Source organism: Symphalangus syndactylus, chromosome 6, assembly GCF_028878055.3.
Source record: "Symphalangus syndactylus isolate Jambi chromosome 6, NHGRI_mSymSyn1-v2.1_pri, whole genome shotgun sequence".
Lineage (NCBI taxonomy): Eukaryota > Metazoa > Chordata > Mammalia > Primates > Hylobatidae > Symphalangus > Symphalangus syndactylus.
This window is the reverse complement of record NC_072428.2, coordinates 16,545,842-16,564,636: the sequence shown is the minus strand read 5'-3', so window position 1 is coordinate 16,564,636 and position 18,795 is coordinate 16,545,842. Positions and strand designations below refer to the sequence as shown.

The 18,795-nt window shown below is 38.7% G+C and overlaps 1 protein-coding gene across 8 annotated transcripts in view; it reads right to left on the bottom strand.

Moving 5' to 3' along the window:
- Positions 1 to 18,795, bottom strand: part of LRRC4C (leucine rich repeat containing 4C) — a 1,375,811-nt gene that overhangs the window by 29,050 nt on the left and 1,327,966 nt on the right. The window lies entirely within an intron of this gene.

The following is an 18,795-nucleotide window of genomic DNA, read 5'->3' as shown; positions in this document are numbered from 1 at the left end:
TTAGAATCTGAGACTCAGGGCCACGTACAGTACTTAAAGAGATCCTAAGAGAGAGAGCTCACATTTTACAAAGTATAATGAAGTAAAAGAAACTTTCTGTAATTCCAACAAATACAAGTCTTCCAACCATGGAAATATAGTTGGTACAGATGGTACAAAGAGGAGACCCAGAGCAACTGCAGATAGAGCCCTCACGATTAGTAACCAAGATCAAGGGACTGACATGGACATCAACATCACCAAGAAGCCTATCAAGAGGAAGTATGGAGAGAACAACAGGGAGGCAGATGTTAAAATCTTCAAGGGACAAGGAGGAGTGAAGCACAGGGCTATGGCTGACTCCAACGAGAAGTTGTTAGCAGGTGGTATAATCTGATGGTGTAAGCTTCACAGCTGGGCATTTTACTGTAGTAGATGATTTTGTTTGGAACACACAATGTAAATAAAAGTGCTTTTCAAATGTCATAGTAATATATCACTAATGAATGTTATTATTATGCAAGTAAAACTGAATATGATCAAAATTTATTTTAGAGATGATCTGTGGATTTTCTGTCCATAGGTTTAAATAAATGGATAACTCAGCCAGGCGGAGTGGCTCACACCTGTAATCCCAGCACTCTCGGAGGCCGAGGTGGGTGGATCACCTGATGTCAGGAGTTCGAGACCAGCCTGGTAAACATGGTGAAACCCTGTCTCCACTAAAAATACAAAAATTAGCCAGCATGGTGGCGCACACCTGTAGTCTCAGCTACTTGGGAGGCTGAGGCAGGAGAATTGCTTGGACTTGGTAGGTAGAGGTGGCAGTGAGCCAAGATCATGCCACTGCACTCCAGTCTGGGTGACACAGTGAGATTCTGTCTCAAAAAAAAAAAAAAAAGAAAACCCTCGATTTTATAAAATGTTTTCCCAAATCTCATGGTTTCAAGAAATATTAACTACCCTTCAGTAGGATATATGAAATATGAATCGGAATTTAATGTGCTTGGGATTTGTAACTTTAGAGCAAGGCCGTAGGTAACAATTAGTATGTGTAGAGAGGCAAAGAAAAGGTGGGAGGTGAAAACATGTTTATTGCTAAATCAAATAGCCAGTTCTCAATTTTCATATTAGGCAAAAATTATTAATGTTTGACATAATGATCACTCTGTCCTTTATGAAACACCTTTTGCACTTGGCTGCTACAAAATAACTCCCTTGCTTCTCCTCTTGTCTCCGTGATAATTCTGCTCAACATCTATTGCGCTTGTGTCTTGCCTCACAGGCCAACGAACCTTGGAGTGCCCCAGGTCTCAAATCAGTGGGCCTCTTATTTATCTATACTCACTCTCTAGGTGATCGTATAATGCTTTTAAACACCATCTATAAACTGAAGACCGCCAAACTTAAATCTCCAGCAGGCTTGCAGACTTGTATGTACTACTGCTTATTCAAGACCTCCACTTGGAGGCTTCAAAAATCAACCTGTCTACAGTCAAACTCTTCATTTTGATTTAACCCGACAAAGACTTTTTCTAATGGCAGTTGCATTCATTCATTCATACAACTAAACATTTTAAGCTCTTACTGTGTGCCAAGCACCATTTCAGGAATGATTTTTCTAGTAGCTCAGGCCAAAATCTACCTTGAAACTTTTTTTTTGGTCTCATACCCTCTCTTTTTGGATTGTATCACCTCTACACCTTATCACCTTTATATCCTATCACCCATGCATTGGAAATTCTGTGCATCAGTATTCTGTTTTTTTCTCCAAACGCATCTATTGCTATGTCTTGGTCCAATTTCTATCTGGATAATTGGAGTATTCCATAGCCTGGTCCAATATCTGGTTTTCCTGCTTCTAATTTCTCCACACAGTGGAGGGGTCCTATTTGAATTAAAGTCAGATCATATTCCTTCTCAATGCTCAATGGCTTCTCACAACACTCAGAGTAATATTAAAGTCCTAATGGCCAGTCATAATTTATTTTCCTGCATCTCTCCCGCTTCTTTGATCTCATTTTCCTACAGCTATCACTCATATTCACTCTACTCTGACCACCACACTGGCTCCTTATTGTTTCTCCTGCACACCAAACATAGTGCTTTCTCAGAGGCCTTGCACATGCTGTTCCTCTGCCTGGAATGCCCTTCACCCAGACAGACCTATACCTATGCCTGCACTCCATGACAATAGTGCCACCTTTCATGCAAATACCTGTATACTTTGCGTCTTCACTTCCTTCGGGGCTCTGCTAAACCTGCTCAGAGAGGTCTTCCCTGGTTATGCTGCTTAAAACATAACCACCCTTGTTCTCATCATTCTCTGTCCTCTTTTTCTGTGTTATTTCTCTAGATAAAACATCTCAAAACTAGAGATAACATGTACACATTTGTTTTCTGTCTCCTCCAACTAGAATATGAGTTCCCAGGATACGGAGTTTATATGATTTATTTATTGATGAATCTCCAAAAGTAGTCCCATTTTATAGGTGAGGAAACTAAAGCTCAGAGAGATCAGTGCCTTCCTTGAGGGCTTTTCTGGAGAAAATGGAGATTACTAAGTAGGAAGGAGAGTATAAACATGGGGGTGGTAACGATAGCTAGATCAGAGCTGTAAAAAGTACAGCAGTTAAGTTCATAAATTCTATCATCAGAGATAGCCATTTTGTGACTTGTGGGAAGTTACATAATTTTTTTAGGTTTCAATTTCCTCATCTGTAAAATTAAGGTGATAATAATAGAGTCAACTTCAAAAGGTTGTTCTAAACTTGAAATGACATGATACCCATAAACCAACAAACCTGGCATGTCATACATTCTCTAATAATGGAAATGATAATTATCTGAGAGTTCATTTCTTTGAATTGTATGTATTTTTCTAAATTCTCCTTCATTAAAAAAATGCTGAACATAATTATCCATCTGCTACCAGCAGACCCTTCATTCATTGTTTATTGAGCACTGTTCAAAACACTTACAAATGGCTAAACAACTCATCTACTTTTCTAAAATGATTATTTAAGGCCAAATGCGGTACTCGTCCCCACACGTATTATTAAGCCTGGACTTGGGAAAATACAAATCAAGGTGATAATCCTCCTTGATCTTTTACATAACACTTTGTTGAAAGGTCTTGTTGAAAACAAGACTGGCAATAAGAAAGATGATGATGAAGATTGTGTCTTTTGTTAATACTATAAATTATAATTTGAAAAATTGTTTCATGTGTATTACCCTATCTGAGCCTCAACAAATACAGGAGGAAGGCAAATGAGATTGTAATTTTTCATTTCGCAGTTAAGAAAAAGTATAAGAAAGCTAAATAATGTGATTAACGTTTAATAAAAGCCCTAATATGTGATGAGTTAATATAAGAAATCAAATATTTGAAGTCTTAGTCTAGTGATCTGCCTATTACATGGTCTTTTAACACAAGGTAAACAGGAGGTATTTTTTTTTAATTGTATTATTATTATATTTTAAGTTTTAGGGTACATGTGCACAACGTGCAGGTTTGTTACATATGTATACATGTGCCATGTTGGTGTGCTGCACCCATTAACTCGTCATTTAGCATTAGGTATATCTCCTAATGCTATCCCTCCCCCCTCCGCCCACCCCACAACAGTCCACGGTGTGTGATATTCCCCTTCCTGTGTCCATGTGTTCTCATTGTTCAATTCCCACCTATGAGTGAGAACATGCAGTGTTTGCTTTTTTGTCCCTGTGATAGTTTGCTGAGAATGATGGTTTCCAGTTTCATCCATGTCCCTACAAAGGACATGAACTCATCATTTTTTATGGCTGCATAGTATTCCATGGTGTATATGTGCCACATTTTCTTAATCCAGTCTATCGTTGTTGGACATTTGGGTTGGTTCCAAGTCTTTGCTATTGTGAATAGTGCCGCAATAAACATACGTGTGCATGTGTCTTTATAGCAGCATGATTTATAGTCCTTTGGGTATATACCCAGTAATGGGATGGCTGGGTCAAATGGTATTTCTAGTTCTAGATCCCTGAGGAATCGCCACACTGACTTCCACAATGGTTGAACTAGTTTACAGTCCCACCAACAGTGTAAAAGTGTTCCTATTTCTCCACATCCTCTCCAGCACCTGTTGTTTCCTGACTTTTTAATGATGGCCATTCTAACTGGTGTGAGATGGTATCTCACTGTGGTTGATTTGCATTTCTCTGATGGCCAGTGATGATGAGCATTTTTTCATGTGTTCCTTGGCTGCATAAATGTCTTCTTTTGAGAAGTGTCTGTTCATACCCTTCACCCACTTTTTGATGGGGTTGTTTGTTTTTTTCTTGTAAATTTGTTTGAGTTCATTGTAGATTCTGGATATTAGCCCTTTGTCAGATGAGTAGGTTGCAAAAATTTTCTCCCATTCTGTAGGTTGCCTGTTCACTCTGACGGTAGTTTCTTTTGCTGTGCAGAAGCTCTTTAGTTTAATTAGATCCCATTTGTCAATTTTGGCTTTCGTTGCCATTGCTTTTGGTGTTTTAGACATGAAGTCCTTGCCCATGCCTATGTAAACAGGAGGTATTTTCTGCAATGAATCCTTCCAGGTTGTTTAAATTTATAGAGACTCACTCTTCTGTGTTCCTTTAACACATTGTACTTCTATGTCCAATGTGAGAAGAAGGGAAAGAACATTTATTGGGCAACTATCAACCAGTGTGCTAGTTTTCCAACTCGTACTTGCTTGCCTATGTGTCTTTCTGCCTCATTAGATGCATGCCCCACTGGGACAGCCAACATATTCCATTCCATGGGCATGCATACTCCCCAGTAACTGCTGTGTAATATTTGTTCAATAAATGTTTCTTGAATAAGATAATGAAATAGCTTATTTGGTGAAACAAACTTATATATAGAAAAAAGCAACTAAAGCATATCCCAAAATTTAAACTATATAATCAATTAGCATGATTACAGAGAATCTCATCAAATTGTCACCTCGTAGGTCAAAAACTGGTGACTATCAACAGTTTTATATGGTTCAAAACAATAGTTTCCAAAGAGAAATAATGATTTTAGAAATGCTCAGTTGGCCAATCAAATTTCTAGGATCTATGGAAATCCTTTTCAGCTTATGTCTAGTTACATAAACTTTTATGTCTCAACCAGTGGGAAAAAAGCCAATACTTTTATTTCAATGAAAAGTCTTTTAACCTCAAACATTCAATTTGTGAAAGGGTAATTAAAATTAAAACTGGAATAGTTCATTCAGTTACTGAGTTATAAAGGGGCCTTATCTATTGACTACCTATACCAGGATCTACAAGCTAGAGCAGAGAAGTCATCCATTTGCCTTAAAATCCAGTCATGCTGCCATTTGTACATTACAGAAAGATAAAGTGTCCTTACTGTTATCTCTAATATAGCAGTTTAAATATTACCACTTCTCAACAGTTCTCACTTACTCCTTTCTCACTTAACTTGCTCACAGAAAAAATTAACCACTTTATTATTATTTTTTCCATAGTGTTTGCTTCATTATAATATTTATCAGTATAAGGACCAGGACAATATTCTTTTAATCAGTGCATTGTCACTGCAAAGCTCTATGCTGGGCATGTACCAGGAAATGAATTGTTTAAATTAAATGCATATCTGTAGACATAGGTGAAATTATAAGGGTACCAAATCATCTCTCTGGCTGCTAGAAGTACCCTAGTTTAATAGGAGAGAGCAAGGTATATGGGGTAGGAGATGGTACATATAAAATATCCTTGATTTTTAAGTAACAGCACCTGATTGACCTCTTGCTCTAACCGATCTGACTCTCCAGTCTGAAAGGACACATGATAGCTGTGCTCTCCTTAAATGTGGCATTTGTCTTCATGAGTGTAGTGATGAACGATGGATCAGGACTGGAACAGTCATCAGTGACTTATCCCATCTCTTTTCACAAGTGAAGATAAATGACACAAAATATCAGCTACTGTGCATTATATATATTTATTCCACATTTATGCCCACAGTCACAAACACACTATAGACCTTTTCTTCAACGTGATTGTTTGTCATTTTCAAAATATACACCTAACAATAACAATAGCAAACCTAGGGGAAAGTCAGAGAGAGTGAAAAATGCTGAAATAACTTCTATGAGACAAGTTATACCCTGTGAGGGGATGCCTCAACAGACCCTGTCTATAGGAACTCTAAAATGGCTATAAGCCTTAAAATACAATTTCCACACGTCTCTGACTGTTGTCATTAAGCTAACTTAGAAAATAGTCACAAAGAGCCCCCAAGGATGCTGCATAAGGACACTCTCCAACCTGTAGAAAGTCACGAAGATGGTGTTCCTGACGGAATGGCTTCTAAGACCTTCCAGTCATCTACAAATAGTCCTCCTGGTTTACATTATTCTAAAACAATATTCCTTATCCTCAGATGATATGTTTTCCTTAATTTCTGAGTTGGACTAGGACATCCTCATTAAGCTTCTTAAACTGATAATAAGGTAGACAAGGCACAAAAAGTTGAATAATGACACCACGAGGGATGGACTTCCTGCTCAACACTGGTAGCTAGATACTGTGGAAACTCTGTGTCAGCCTGACATTGGGTATAGCGCTTTCTAGGTATAGCACCATTGAGAGCACACAGGATCAAATTAAGTCATTGCTTTCAAACTTAAACTTTACTTAAAGTGGGCCCTGTTGGGAAGGACCTAGTCTCCTAGATTTAATCCATAAGAAAATGGTTATGTCTAGATTATCAGAAAGCCAAGTGTTTTCTTTACCAAAGCAGTTGGGAATTGTAGCTGCTGCCTCATGTTGCAAGTGCCTGACTTTTTCTTTTTTTTTTTTTTTTTTTTTTTTTTTGAGACGGAGTCTTGCTCTGTCACCCAGGCTGGAGTGCAGTGGCGCAATCTCGGCTCACTGCAAGCTCCACCTCCCGGGTTCACGCCATTCTCCTGCCTCAGCCTCTCCGAGTAGCTGGGACTACAGGCGCCCGCCACCACGCCCGGCTAATTTTTTGTATTTTTAGTAGAGACGGAGTTTCACCGTGGTCTTGATCTCCTGACCTGACTTTTTCCCAACTTCATTAGCCCTTCTCTCCATTTAATAGTGGGCACTGACCTCCACTTGCAGGTAGAACAAATCCTGGCCATCTTGTTAGGCCTAACTCTCACACAGCCTCATGACACCATTACCGATCTTAGGCTTCAAATGTTCTACTCCGTACCCTATACGACTCTGGGAAATTTTTCCAATTTGGTCCCAAGACCACACCTCCATATTTATTTCAGATCTCTTATAGGATCCCTGTCCTGTTGCATAAAGCTAGGTCTTTTTATTATAACATATCCAATCTCCTAGTCCCTCAAAAACTAAGAACCTGGCTTGCTGCTCAAATTTCTAGATTCCAACCTTATCACCCTAACTTTCTCCAGCACTGATAGCCTTTCTTCTACATTCTTTTCTTATTCAACATTAATTAATATCTTACTTAATAGCAGAGACTGTTCTAGACACTGGGGATTCTGCAATGAATCAGACAGTGAAGACCTCTCACTTCATGGGGCTTACTTTTTGTAGGTTAGACAGATAATAAATAATTTTTTTAAAAAAGATGAGGTAGACATAATTGTCGAGATGAAAAGAAAATAATTAAAAAGCAGAATAATTGAGAGGAAACATTATTTTTTCTTTTTCTTTTTATGTAACTTTTATTTTAAGTTCAGGGGTACATGTGCAAGTTTGTCATATGGGTAAACTTGTGTCATGGGGGTTGTTGAACAGATTATTTCATCACCCAGGCATTTAGCCTAGTATTCATTAGTTATTTTTCTTGATCCTCTCCCTCTTCCCACCCTCACCCTCTGATAGACCTCAGTGTGTGTTGTTCCCCTCTATGTGTCCATGTCTTCTCATCATTTAGCTTCCACTTATAAGTGAGAACATGCAATATTTGGTTTTCTGTTCCTGTGCTACTTTGCTAAGAATAATGGCCTCCAGCTTCATCCATGTCCATGCAAAGGACATGATCTCATTCATTCTTATGGCTGCATAGTATTCTATGGTATATACATACCACATTTTCTTTATCCAGTCTACCATTGATAGGCATTTAGGTTGATTCCATGTCTTTGCTATTGTGAACAGTGCTGCAATGAACATATAAGTGCATGTGTCTTTATGATTTATATTCCTTTGGGTATATATCCAGTAATGGAAGTGCTGGATCAAATGGTATTTCTCACTTTAGGTCTCTGAGGAATTGCCGCACTGTTTGCCACAATGGTTGAGCTAATTTACACTCCCACCAACGATGTATAAGCATTCCTTATGCTCCACAACCTCACTGGCATCTGTCATTTTTTGACTTTTTAATAATAGCCATTCTGACTTGTGTGAGACGGTATCTCACTGTGGTTTTGATTTTCATTTCTCTAATGATCAGTGATGTTGAGCTTTTCATCACATGCTTGTGGCCACATGTACGTCTTTTTAAAAAAAGTGTCTGTTCATGTCCTTTGCCCACTTTTCAGTGGAGTTGTTATTTTCTTGTAAATTAGTTTAAGTTCCTTATAGATGCTGGATATTAGACCATTGTCAGATGCATAGTTTGTAAATATTTTCTTCCATTCTGTGGGTTGTCTGTTTATTCTGTTGGTAGTTTCTTTTGCTGTGCAGAAGATCCTTAGTTTAATTAGACCCTATTTGTCAATCTTTGCTTTGTTGCAACTGCTTTTGGTGTCTTCATCATTAAATCCTTGCCTGTTCCTATGGCCAGAATGGTATTGCTTAGATTGTCTTCCAGAGTTTTTATAGTTTTGTGTTTTACATTTAAGTCTTTAATCCATCTTGAGTTAATTTTTGTATATGGTGTAAGGAAGGGGTCCAGTTTGAATCTTTTGCATATGGCTAGCCAGTTACCCCAGCACTATTTATTGAATATGGAGTCCTTTCTACATTGCTTGTTTTTGTCAGCTTTGTCAAAGATCAAATAGTTGTAGGAATGCAGCATTACTTCTGGCCTCTCTATTCTGTTCCATTAATATGTCTGTTTTTGTATCAGTACCATGCTGTTTTGATTACTGAAGCCCTGTACTATAGTTAGAAGTTGGGTAGTGTGATGCATCCAGCTTTGTTCTTTAAAAGCCTTGGCTACTTGGGCTTTTTGTGGGTGTTGAGGGAACAGGGGTTCCATATGAATTTTAAAATAATCTTTTCTAGTTCTGCGAAGAATGTCATTGGCTGTTTAATAGGAATATCACTTAATCTATAAATTGCCTTGGGCAGTATAGCCATTTTAACATAATGATTCTTCCTGTTCATGAGCATAGGATGTTTTCCCATTTGTTTATGTCATCTCTGATTTCCTTGAGCAGTGTTTTGTAGTTCTCATTGTTGAGATCTTTAACCTCCCTGGTTAGCTGTATTCCTGGTATTTTATTCTTTTTGTGGTAATTGTGAATGGGATTATGTTCCTGATTTGGCTCTTGGCTTGACCGTTGTTGGTGTATAGGAAGGCTAGTGATTTTTATATATTAATTTTGTATCCTGAGACTTTGCTGAAGTTATTTATTAACTTAAGGAGCTTTGGGGCTAAGACTATAGGGCTTTCCAGATACAGGATCATGTTGTCTGCAAGCAGGGACAGTTTAAGAGAAAACTTTAAATTGATGGTCTGGTAAGGCCCCTCTGAAAAAGAGATGTGTAAATCCAAGAATGATAAGAAAGAACTTAAATATAAAAACATCTGGGAGAAAAATATTCCAGGAAGAGAGAATAGCTAACATAAAGTCTTCAATTTTTAAGGAGAATGTTGTACTTAAAGAATAATAAGGGGAAGAAATAGGCCAGTCTAGCAGACACAACAGGGGCAAGCAAAAGAGCCAGAGATGTGGCTGGCGAAAGTATTAGTTTCCTGTGGTTGCCACACCAAATTACCACAAACTTGATGATATAAAACAACAGAAATGTATCCTTCTGCAGTTCTGGAAGCTGGAAGTCTGAAACCGAGATGCTGCCAGGGCTATGTACTCCTTTCAAAAGCCCTAGGGGAGAATTCTTCCTTGCCTCTTCCAACTTTGGTGGCTCTAGGTCTTCCTTGGCTTGTGGCTACATGACTCCATTCTCTTCCTTTACCCCCACATGGCCCTTCTTCTCTTCTCCCTGTGCCTCTCCTCTATGTGTCTCTATGAGGACACTTGTCATTGTATTTGGGGTCCACCTGGATAATCCAGGATGATCTAATCTCAAGATCCTCAACTTAATTATGTACACAAAGACTGTTTTTTTCCAAATAAGGTCACATCTGGCTTCTGGGGGTTAGTATGTAGATTTTTTGTGTAAAACCATTCAACATACTTCAGAGAGCTAGGCCTTGCAGGCCAAGTAAAGCAATTTCTTTGTATTCTATATGCAATGAAAAGCTCATAGAGAATTTTACATTAGAAAATAATATAGTTTGATTTAGACTTGTTTCTTTAAAAGAGACATGGTCTTCCTCTGTTGCCCAAGCTATATTGCAGTAGCATGATCATAGCTTACTATAGCCTCAAACTCCTGGGCTCAGCCTCCTGAGTAGTTGGGATAACAGGCACACACCACCATGCTTGACTAATTTTTTTAATTTTTAATTTTTGTAGATACCTGGTCTCGCCATCTTGTCCAGGCTGTTCTCAAACCCCTGAGGCTCAAGAAATCCTCTTGCCTCAGCCTCCCAATGTACCAGTTCAGGCATGAGCCACCATGCCCAGCCTGATTTAGACTTTCAATCTGCCATTCTGACCATGTATGAGAACTAATTGAAGGGAGCAGTAGATCAGTGATACATGAGAGAGATGGTTTGATCTTTGGTGGCAGCAGTAGAAACAGAAGTAGAAAATTAAGAATTTGTTATGGAGGTAGAGTTGAGATTTGCTTAGGGATTACATATGGGGGTGGTGGTGAGAGAAATAAAAAAAAAATGCCATCTGCCAACTACCAATGCAACTACCTAAATGTCATCTGCTCCTGCACTCCCCACTGCCATGCTCCATATGCCTGCAAGAGTATTTGTGTCAAGGGATCACCTCCACCTCCCTTGCTATTCTTAGACTTTTGAAAATATTATCTTCTCTGTTAGTCTGGTTCTCTTTCTAGTCCTTGTGGCATGCTGTGCCTTCTCTAACTTTTCCCCAAGAGTTTGCTCTGTCCAATGACAATTTTGCTTTAAAACATGGCTATTCTAATTCTTTCCCACTCCAATGCAGTTTCCTGAGGCATCCAAACCACAACCCAGACAACAGACTCTGAAATGTCAGGGATTTTTGCATTTTCTTTAGATCAAGGTAATTGAAAACTCTTTGAAAACAAGACTAGCAAAGTTTCAGAGCCCAATTATACAGCAATTCTTATCTCAGTGGCATGCATACACCCAGTACGTAAGCCTCTATGGAACTAGAGTTTCTAGACTGTTTTTCTAGGTCAGATACCTCTTCTGGATACACAAATAAATTTGTATCATCAAAATAATATCAATTCTCATAGTTATATCTTTTCAAGAAATTATAATTTCAAGTGAAGTATAATGTTTCTCCCTTGCTAGTATGAAATTCTAATTAAGAACTCAGCCTTAAATTGTTCTGAAGTAGTTCGCGGAAGGTAGAGACAAGAGATGGAAATGTGCTACAGTTGTGCTACAGTTTATAAAGTGAAGTCCCCTTCATGAAGGCCAAATTTTCATATTGAGTAAACCATTATAATAAAATATAGCTGGAAGCCTATACTTTTGGATTCTGGGGAAGAAACAAGGCAACATGAGATCTCTGTCATTATTCTGTGACATTAGGCTATTCCTCTGTGAGTTGTTCCCAGAAGATACTCCAGAAAGTCTACAACTATTTAATTCTGGTAAGTGCCTGCCAAGCTTATTTTTAAGTAAACCAAATTTTTCAGAATAATTTCAGCTTCAAAATTTACATTTATCATGATGGAGGGGATCATGGCGGATGCAGGACTAGATTGCAGCTCAGACAGAGCAGCATCCAGAGGCTTGCACTGTGAATTTTAGCTCCAGATGGCCTGCAAGAACAAACCGCCAATCCCAAGAGGAACAACAGACCCTCTGAAGGAAATGGACTGTTCCTGCAGGACCCGAGAGACACCCCAAATACTGTGAGTGCCCCATCTGTGGAAGTAGGAAGGGGAGACCCTCCTCTCCAAATGCACACCCCCGCTGGAGAAGCTGAAGGTCTGTTTGCGGGAGAAGTTTCTGACTTCACCTGGAGCTCATTGAAGTTAGAGAGCCAAGTGAAATACAGGGGCAGAGGAAATAGCAGAAAGGCCTTGGGAGGTCGCTGGGTCCCCAAGCAGCCCATTCCTGCCTGGCACCACGGGGATCCATTGGGAGGGTGGCAGGGGGTAAAACTCCACAGGGAGAAGGAATTCCCTAGATGAACTTTGTTACTATTTGAAGGGGACGAGAAGCCTCTTGGCCAGAACTCAAGGGAGGGCACAAATTCGGCATGCAGACTTCACAGGCAGGGGAAGAACTAAAGCCCTTTTCTTTTGCACCTGGGAGTCAGATAGCCGCCAGCAAGTTTTCAAGTCCCTCTTGCCCTCCGCCTGGAAACAGACTCGGGGCTGTTGCGGGGGCACAGTGGGAGTGAGACTGGCCCTTCAGTTTGTGTGGGAGCTGGGTGAGGCCTGTGATTGCCAGCTTTCTCCCACTTCCCTGACAACCTGCATGGCTCAGCAGAGGCAGCCATAATCCTCCTAGGTACCCAGCTCCAGCGACCTGGGAATCTCACCCCCATCCCCCACAGCAGCCACAGCAAGACATGCACAAGGAGAGTCTGAGCTCAGACACGCCTGGTCCCGCCCCTACCTGATGGTCCTTCCGTATCCACCCTCATAGCAGATGACAAAGGGCGTATTATATTGGGAGTTCCAGGGCCGTGTCCACTACCTGTCCCTCTCCACACTACTACAGCTGCTGCTTTCTGGAAAGCACCACCTCCTGGCAGGAGGCCAATGAGCACAAAAATAGAGCATTAAACCACCAAAGCTAAGGACCCTCACAGAGTCCATTGAACCCTCTGCTACCTCCAACAGAACAGGTGCTGATATCCACAACTGAGAGACCCATAGACAGTTCACATCACAGGACTTTGTGCAGACAACCCCAGTACCAGCCTGGAGCCGAGCAGACTTGCTGGGTGGCTAGACCCAGAAGAGAGACAATAATCACTGCAGTTTGGCTCACAGGAAGCCATGTCCATAGGAAAAGGGGGGAGTACTATATCAAGGGAACACCCCATGGGACAAAAGAATCTGAACAACAGCCTTCAGCCTTCGACCTTCCCTTTGACAGAGCTATCCAAATGAGAAGGAGCCAGAAAACCAACCCTGGTGATATGACAAAACAAGGCTCTTCAACACCCCCTGAAAATCACACTAGTTCACCAGCAATGGATCCAAACCAGTAAAAATCCCTGATTTACCTGAAAAGGAGTTCAGGAGGTTAGTTATTAAGCTAATCAGGGAGGGACCAGAGAAATGTGAAGCCCAATGCAAGGAAATCCAAATAATGATATTAAGAAGTGAAGGGAGAAATATTCAATGAAATAGATAGCCTAAAAAAAAAACACAATAAAAAATTCAGGAATCTTTGGACACACTTTTAGAAATGAAAAATGCTCTAGAAAGTCTCAGCAATAGAATTGAACAAGTAGAAGAAAGAAATTCAGAGCTTGAAGACAATGTCTTCGAATTAACCCAATCCAACAAAGATAAAGAAAAACGAATAAGAAAACATGAATGAAGCGTCCAAGAAGACTGGGAGTATGTTAAATGAAAAAACCTAAGAATAATCAGTGTTCCTGAGGAAGAAGAGAATTCTAAAAGCTCAGAAAACATATTTGGGGAAATAGTTGAGGAAAACTTCCCTGGCCTAGCTAGAGAACTAGACATTCAGATACAAGAAGCTCAAAGAACACTTGGGAAATTCATTGCAAAAAGATGTTTGCCTAGGCACACTGTCATCAGATTACCCAAAGTTGAGAAGAAGGAAAGAATCTTAAGAGCTGTGACACAGAAGCACCAGGTAACCTATAAAGGAAAATCTATCAGATGAACAGCAGATTTCTCAGCATAAACCCTGCAAGCTAGAAGGGATTGGGGCCCTATCTTCACCCTTCTCAAACAAAACAATTATCAGCCAACAATTTTGTATCCAGCAAAACTAAGTATCACACATGAAGGAAAGACACAGTTGTTTTCAGACAAACAAATGCTGAATGAATTTGCCATTACCATTTGCCTATAAAACAAAAATACAAGCTAAAAAGCAAAAGAAAAAAACAAAAAACAAAGTACACAGGCAACAAAGAACACAATGAATGCAACAGTACCTCACATTTCAATACTAACATTAAATGTAAATGGCCTAAATGCTCCACTTAAAAGATACAGAACTACAGAATGGATAAGAACTCACCAACCAACTATCTGCTGCCTTCAGGAGACTCACCTAACACATAAAGACTCAAATAAATTTAAAGTAAAGGGGTGGAAAAAGCAAATGGACACCAAAAGTGAGCTGGAGTAGCTATTCCTATAGCAGACAAAACAAACTTGAAAGCAACAGTGGTTAAAAGAGGCAAAGAGGGACATTATATAATGGTAAAAGGCCTTGTCCCACAGGAAAATATCACAATCCTAAACATATATGCACCTAACACTGGAACTCCCAAATGTATACAACAATTATGAATAGACCTAAGAAATGAGATAGACAGCAACACAATAATAGTAGGAGACTTCAATACTCCACTGACAGCACTAGTCAGGTTATTAAGACAGAGAGTAAACAAAGAAACAATGGATTTAAACTATACCTTGGAACAAATGGACTTAACAAATATATACAGAACATTTCATCCAAAAACCAGAGGATACACATTCTATTTAACAGTGCATGGATCTTCCTCCAAGGTAGACCATATGATAGGCCATAAAATCAGCCTCAATAAATTGAAGAAAATTGAAATTATATCAAGCACTCTCTCAGACCACAGTGGAATAAAACTGGAAATCAATTCCAAAAAGAACCTTTAAAATAGGTGGAAATGAATACATGGAAATTAAATAACCTGCTCCTGAATGAGCGTTGGGTCAAAAATGAAATCAAGATGAAAATTAAAAAATTCTTCAAACTGAATAACAATAATGTCACAACCTATCAAAACTCTGGGATACAGCAAAGGCGTTGCGAAGAGGAAAGTTTATGGCCCTAAATGCCCACATCAAAAACTCTGAAAGAGTACAAACAGACAATCTAAGGTCACACCTCAAGAAACTAGAAAAAGAAGAACAAACAAAACCCAAACCCAACAGAAGAAAGGAAAAACCAACATTAGAGCAGAACTAAATGAAATTGAAATTAAAAAAATACAAAAGATAAATGAAACAAAAAGCTGGTTCTTTGAAAAGATGCATAAAATTGATAGACCATTATCAAGCTTAACCAAGAAAAGAAGGGAGAAAATCCATATAACCTCACTAAGAAACAAAACAGGAGATATTACAACTGACACCACTGAAATACAAAAGATCATTCAAGGCTACCATGAATACCTTTATGCACATAAACTAGAAAACCCAAAAGAGATGAATAAATTCCTGGAAAAAGACAACCCTCCTAGCTTAAATCAGGAAGAATCAGATACCCTGAATAGACCAATAAGAAGCAGCGAGATTGAAATGATAACTAAAATATTACCAACAACAAAAAAAGTCCAGGACCAGACGGATTCACAGCAGAATTCTACCAGACGTTCAAAGAAGAATTGATACCAATCCTTTTGACATTATTCCACAAGATAAAGAAGGAACCCTCCCTAACTCATTCTATGAAGCCAGCATCACCCTAATACCAAACCCAGGAGAGGACACAACCCAAAAAGAAAACTGCAGACTGATATCCTTCATGAATATAGGTGCTAAAATCCTTATCAAAATACTAGCTAACCAAATCCAGCATCATATCAAAAAAGATAATCCACCATGATCAAGTGTGCTTCATACCACAGATGCAGGGATGGTTTAACATACACAGGTCAATAAATGTAATACACCACAGAAACAGGATTAAACACAAAAATCACATGATCATCTCAATACATGCAGAAAAAGCATTTGACAAAATCTAGCATTGCTTTATGATTAAAACTTTCAGCAAAATCAGCATATAAGAGACATACCTGAATGTAAGAAAAACCATCTATGACAAACCCACAGCCAACACAATACCGAATGGGGAAAAGTTGAAAGCATTCCCTCTGAATGAACAAGACAAGGATGCCCACTCTCACCACTTCTCTTCAACATAGTACTAGAAGTCCTAGCCAGAGCAATAAGACAAGAGAAAGAAATAAAGGGCATCCAAATCAGTAAAGAAGAAGTCAAAGTTTCTGGATACAAGATTAATGTACACAAATCAGTAGCTCTTCTATACACCAACAGAAACCAAGCAGAGAATAAAATCAAGAACTCAACCCCTTTTACAATGGCTGCAAAAATAAAAACAAAAAACAAAAAATAAAAAAAACCCAACCAACCAACCAAACAAAAAAACCCAACAACAACAACACTTAGAATATACCTAACCAAGGAGTCGAAAGACCTCTACAAGGAAAACTACAAAACACTGCTGAAAGAAATCATAGATGACACAAACAAATAGAAACACATCCCATGCTCATGGAAGGGTAGAATGAATATTGTGAAAATGAGTATACCGCCAAGAGCAATCTACAAATTCAACACAATCTCCATCAAAATACCACACAATTTTTTACAGAATTAGAAAAAACAATTCTAAAATTCATATGGAATCAAAAAAGAGCCCATATAGCCAAAGCAAGACTAAGCAAAAAGAACAAATCTGGAGGCATCACACTACCTGATTTCAAACTTCACTATAAGGCCATAGTCACCAAAACAGAGTGGTACCGGTATGAAAATAGGCACATAGACCAATAGAGCAGAATAGAGAACCCAGAAATAAACCCGGATACAGCCAACTGATCTCTGACAAAGCCAACAAAAACATAAAGTGGGGAAAGGACAACCCTTCAACAAATGGTGCTGGGGTAATTGGCTAGTCACATGTAGGAGAATGAAACTGGATCCTCATCTCTCACCTTATACAAAAATCAACACAAGATGGATTAAAGACTTAAACCTAAGACCTGAAACTATAAAAATTCTAGAAGACAACATTGGAAAAACCCTTCTAGACATTGGCTTAGGCAAGGATTTCATGACCAAGAACCCCCCAAAAATGCAATAAAAACAAAGATACATAGCTGGGACCTAATTAAACTAAAGAGCTTTTGCACAGCAAAAGGAACAGTCAGCAAAGTAAGCAGACAACCCACAGAGTGGGAGAAAATCTTCACAATCTATACATCTGACAAAGGACTAATATCCAGAATCTACAACAAACTCAAACAAATGAGTAAGAAAAAGCAAACGATCCCATCAAAAAGTGGGCTAAGGACATGAATAGACAATTCTCAAAAGAAGATACACAAATGGCCAGTAAACATATGAAAAAATGCTCAACATCACTAATGATCAGAGAAATGCAAATCAAAACCACAATGCAAAAGCACCTTTCTCCTGCAAGAATGGCCATAATCAAAAAAATCAAAAAACAGTAGATGCTGGCATGGAAGCGGTGAACAGGGAACACTTCTACACTGCTGGAGGGAATGTGAACTAGTACAGCCACTATGGAAAACAGTGTGGAGATTCCTTAAAAAAACTAAAGGTAAGAACTACCATTTGATTCAGCAATTCCACTACTGGGTAGGATTACCCAGAGGAAAAGAAGTCATTATTTGAAAAAGATACTTGCACACAGGTTTATAGCAGCACAATTCACAGTTGCAAAATCATGAAACCAACCCAAATGCCCATCAATCAATGAGTGGATAAAGAAACTGTGGTATAGATCTATGAGGGAATACTATGCAGCCATAAAAAGGAATGAATTAACATTTGCAGTGACCTAGATGAGATCGGAGACTATTATTCTAAGTGAAGTAACTCAGGAATGTGAAACCATACATTGTATGTTCTCACTGATATGTGGGAGCTAAGCTATGAGGACACAAAGGCATAAAAATGATACAGTGGACTTTGGGGACTTGCGGGGAAGAGTGGAAGTGGGGGTGAAGGATAAAAGACTACAAATATGGTGCAGTGTATACTGCTCAAGTGATGGGTGCAGCAAAATCTCACAAATGCCACTAAAAAATTTACTCGCGTAACCAAATACAACCTGTACCCCAAAAACTTAAGGAAAAAATTTTAAAAATTACATTTATCTGTGACTATAGTTTCAGTTTAACAATTATGGTATGCAATTTGGTCTTTAGTCCCTAAGAACAAAGCAAATTTTAAGATTTGTTATTCCAAAAAAGTTTATTTTAAAACAGCATTATTAGAGCTTAAAACATACTTACCAAAAAAAAAAAAAAAAAAAAAAAAAATAGATTCCCTGGCATGTGAAATTTGGCAAGGATGAAGAGGGGGCTGTTGCTCTCTGGCTCTGGATTAGAACATTTGTACATCAGAAAGATTTTTAATGTGATCCATCAAAGTGCCCACTCTTTAGGAATACAGGTATCCAATCTAATATGCAGCAGCAAATGAAAAAATGTTTCAGATGTTTAAACTGACATTTGATTCTAGTCTTATGTTGGGTTTGTTTAAATGAATGTTACTGTCTTCATCATGAAACTCATATCAAATCAATTGTGGATTCATAGTAGGAAAAGAGTA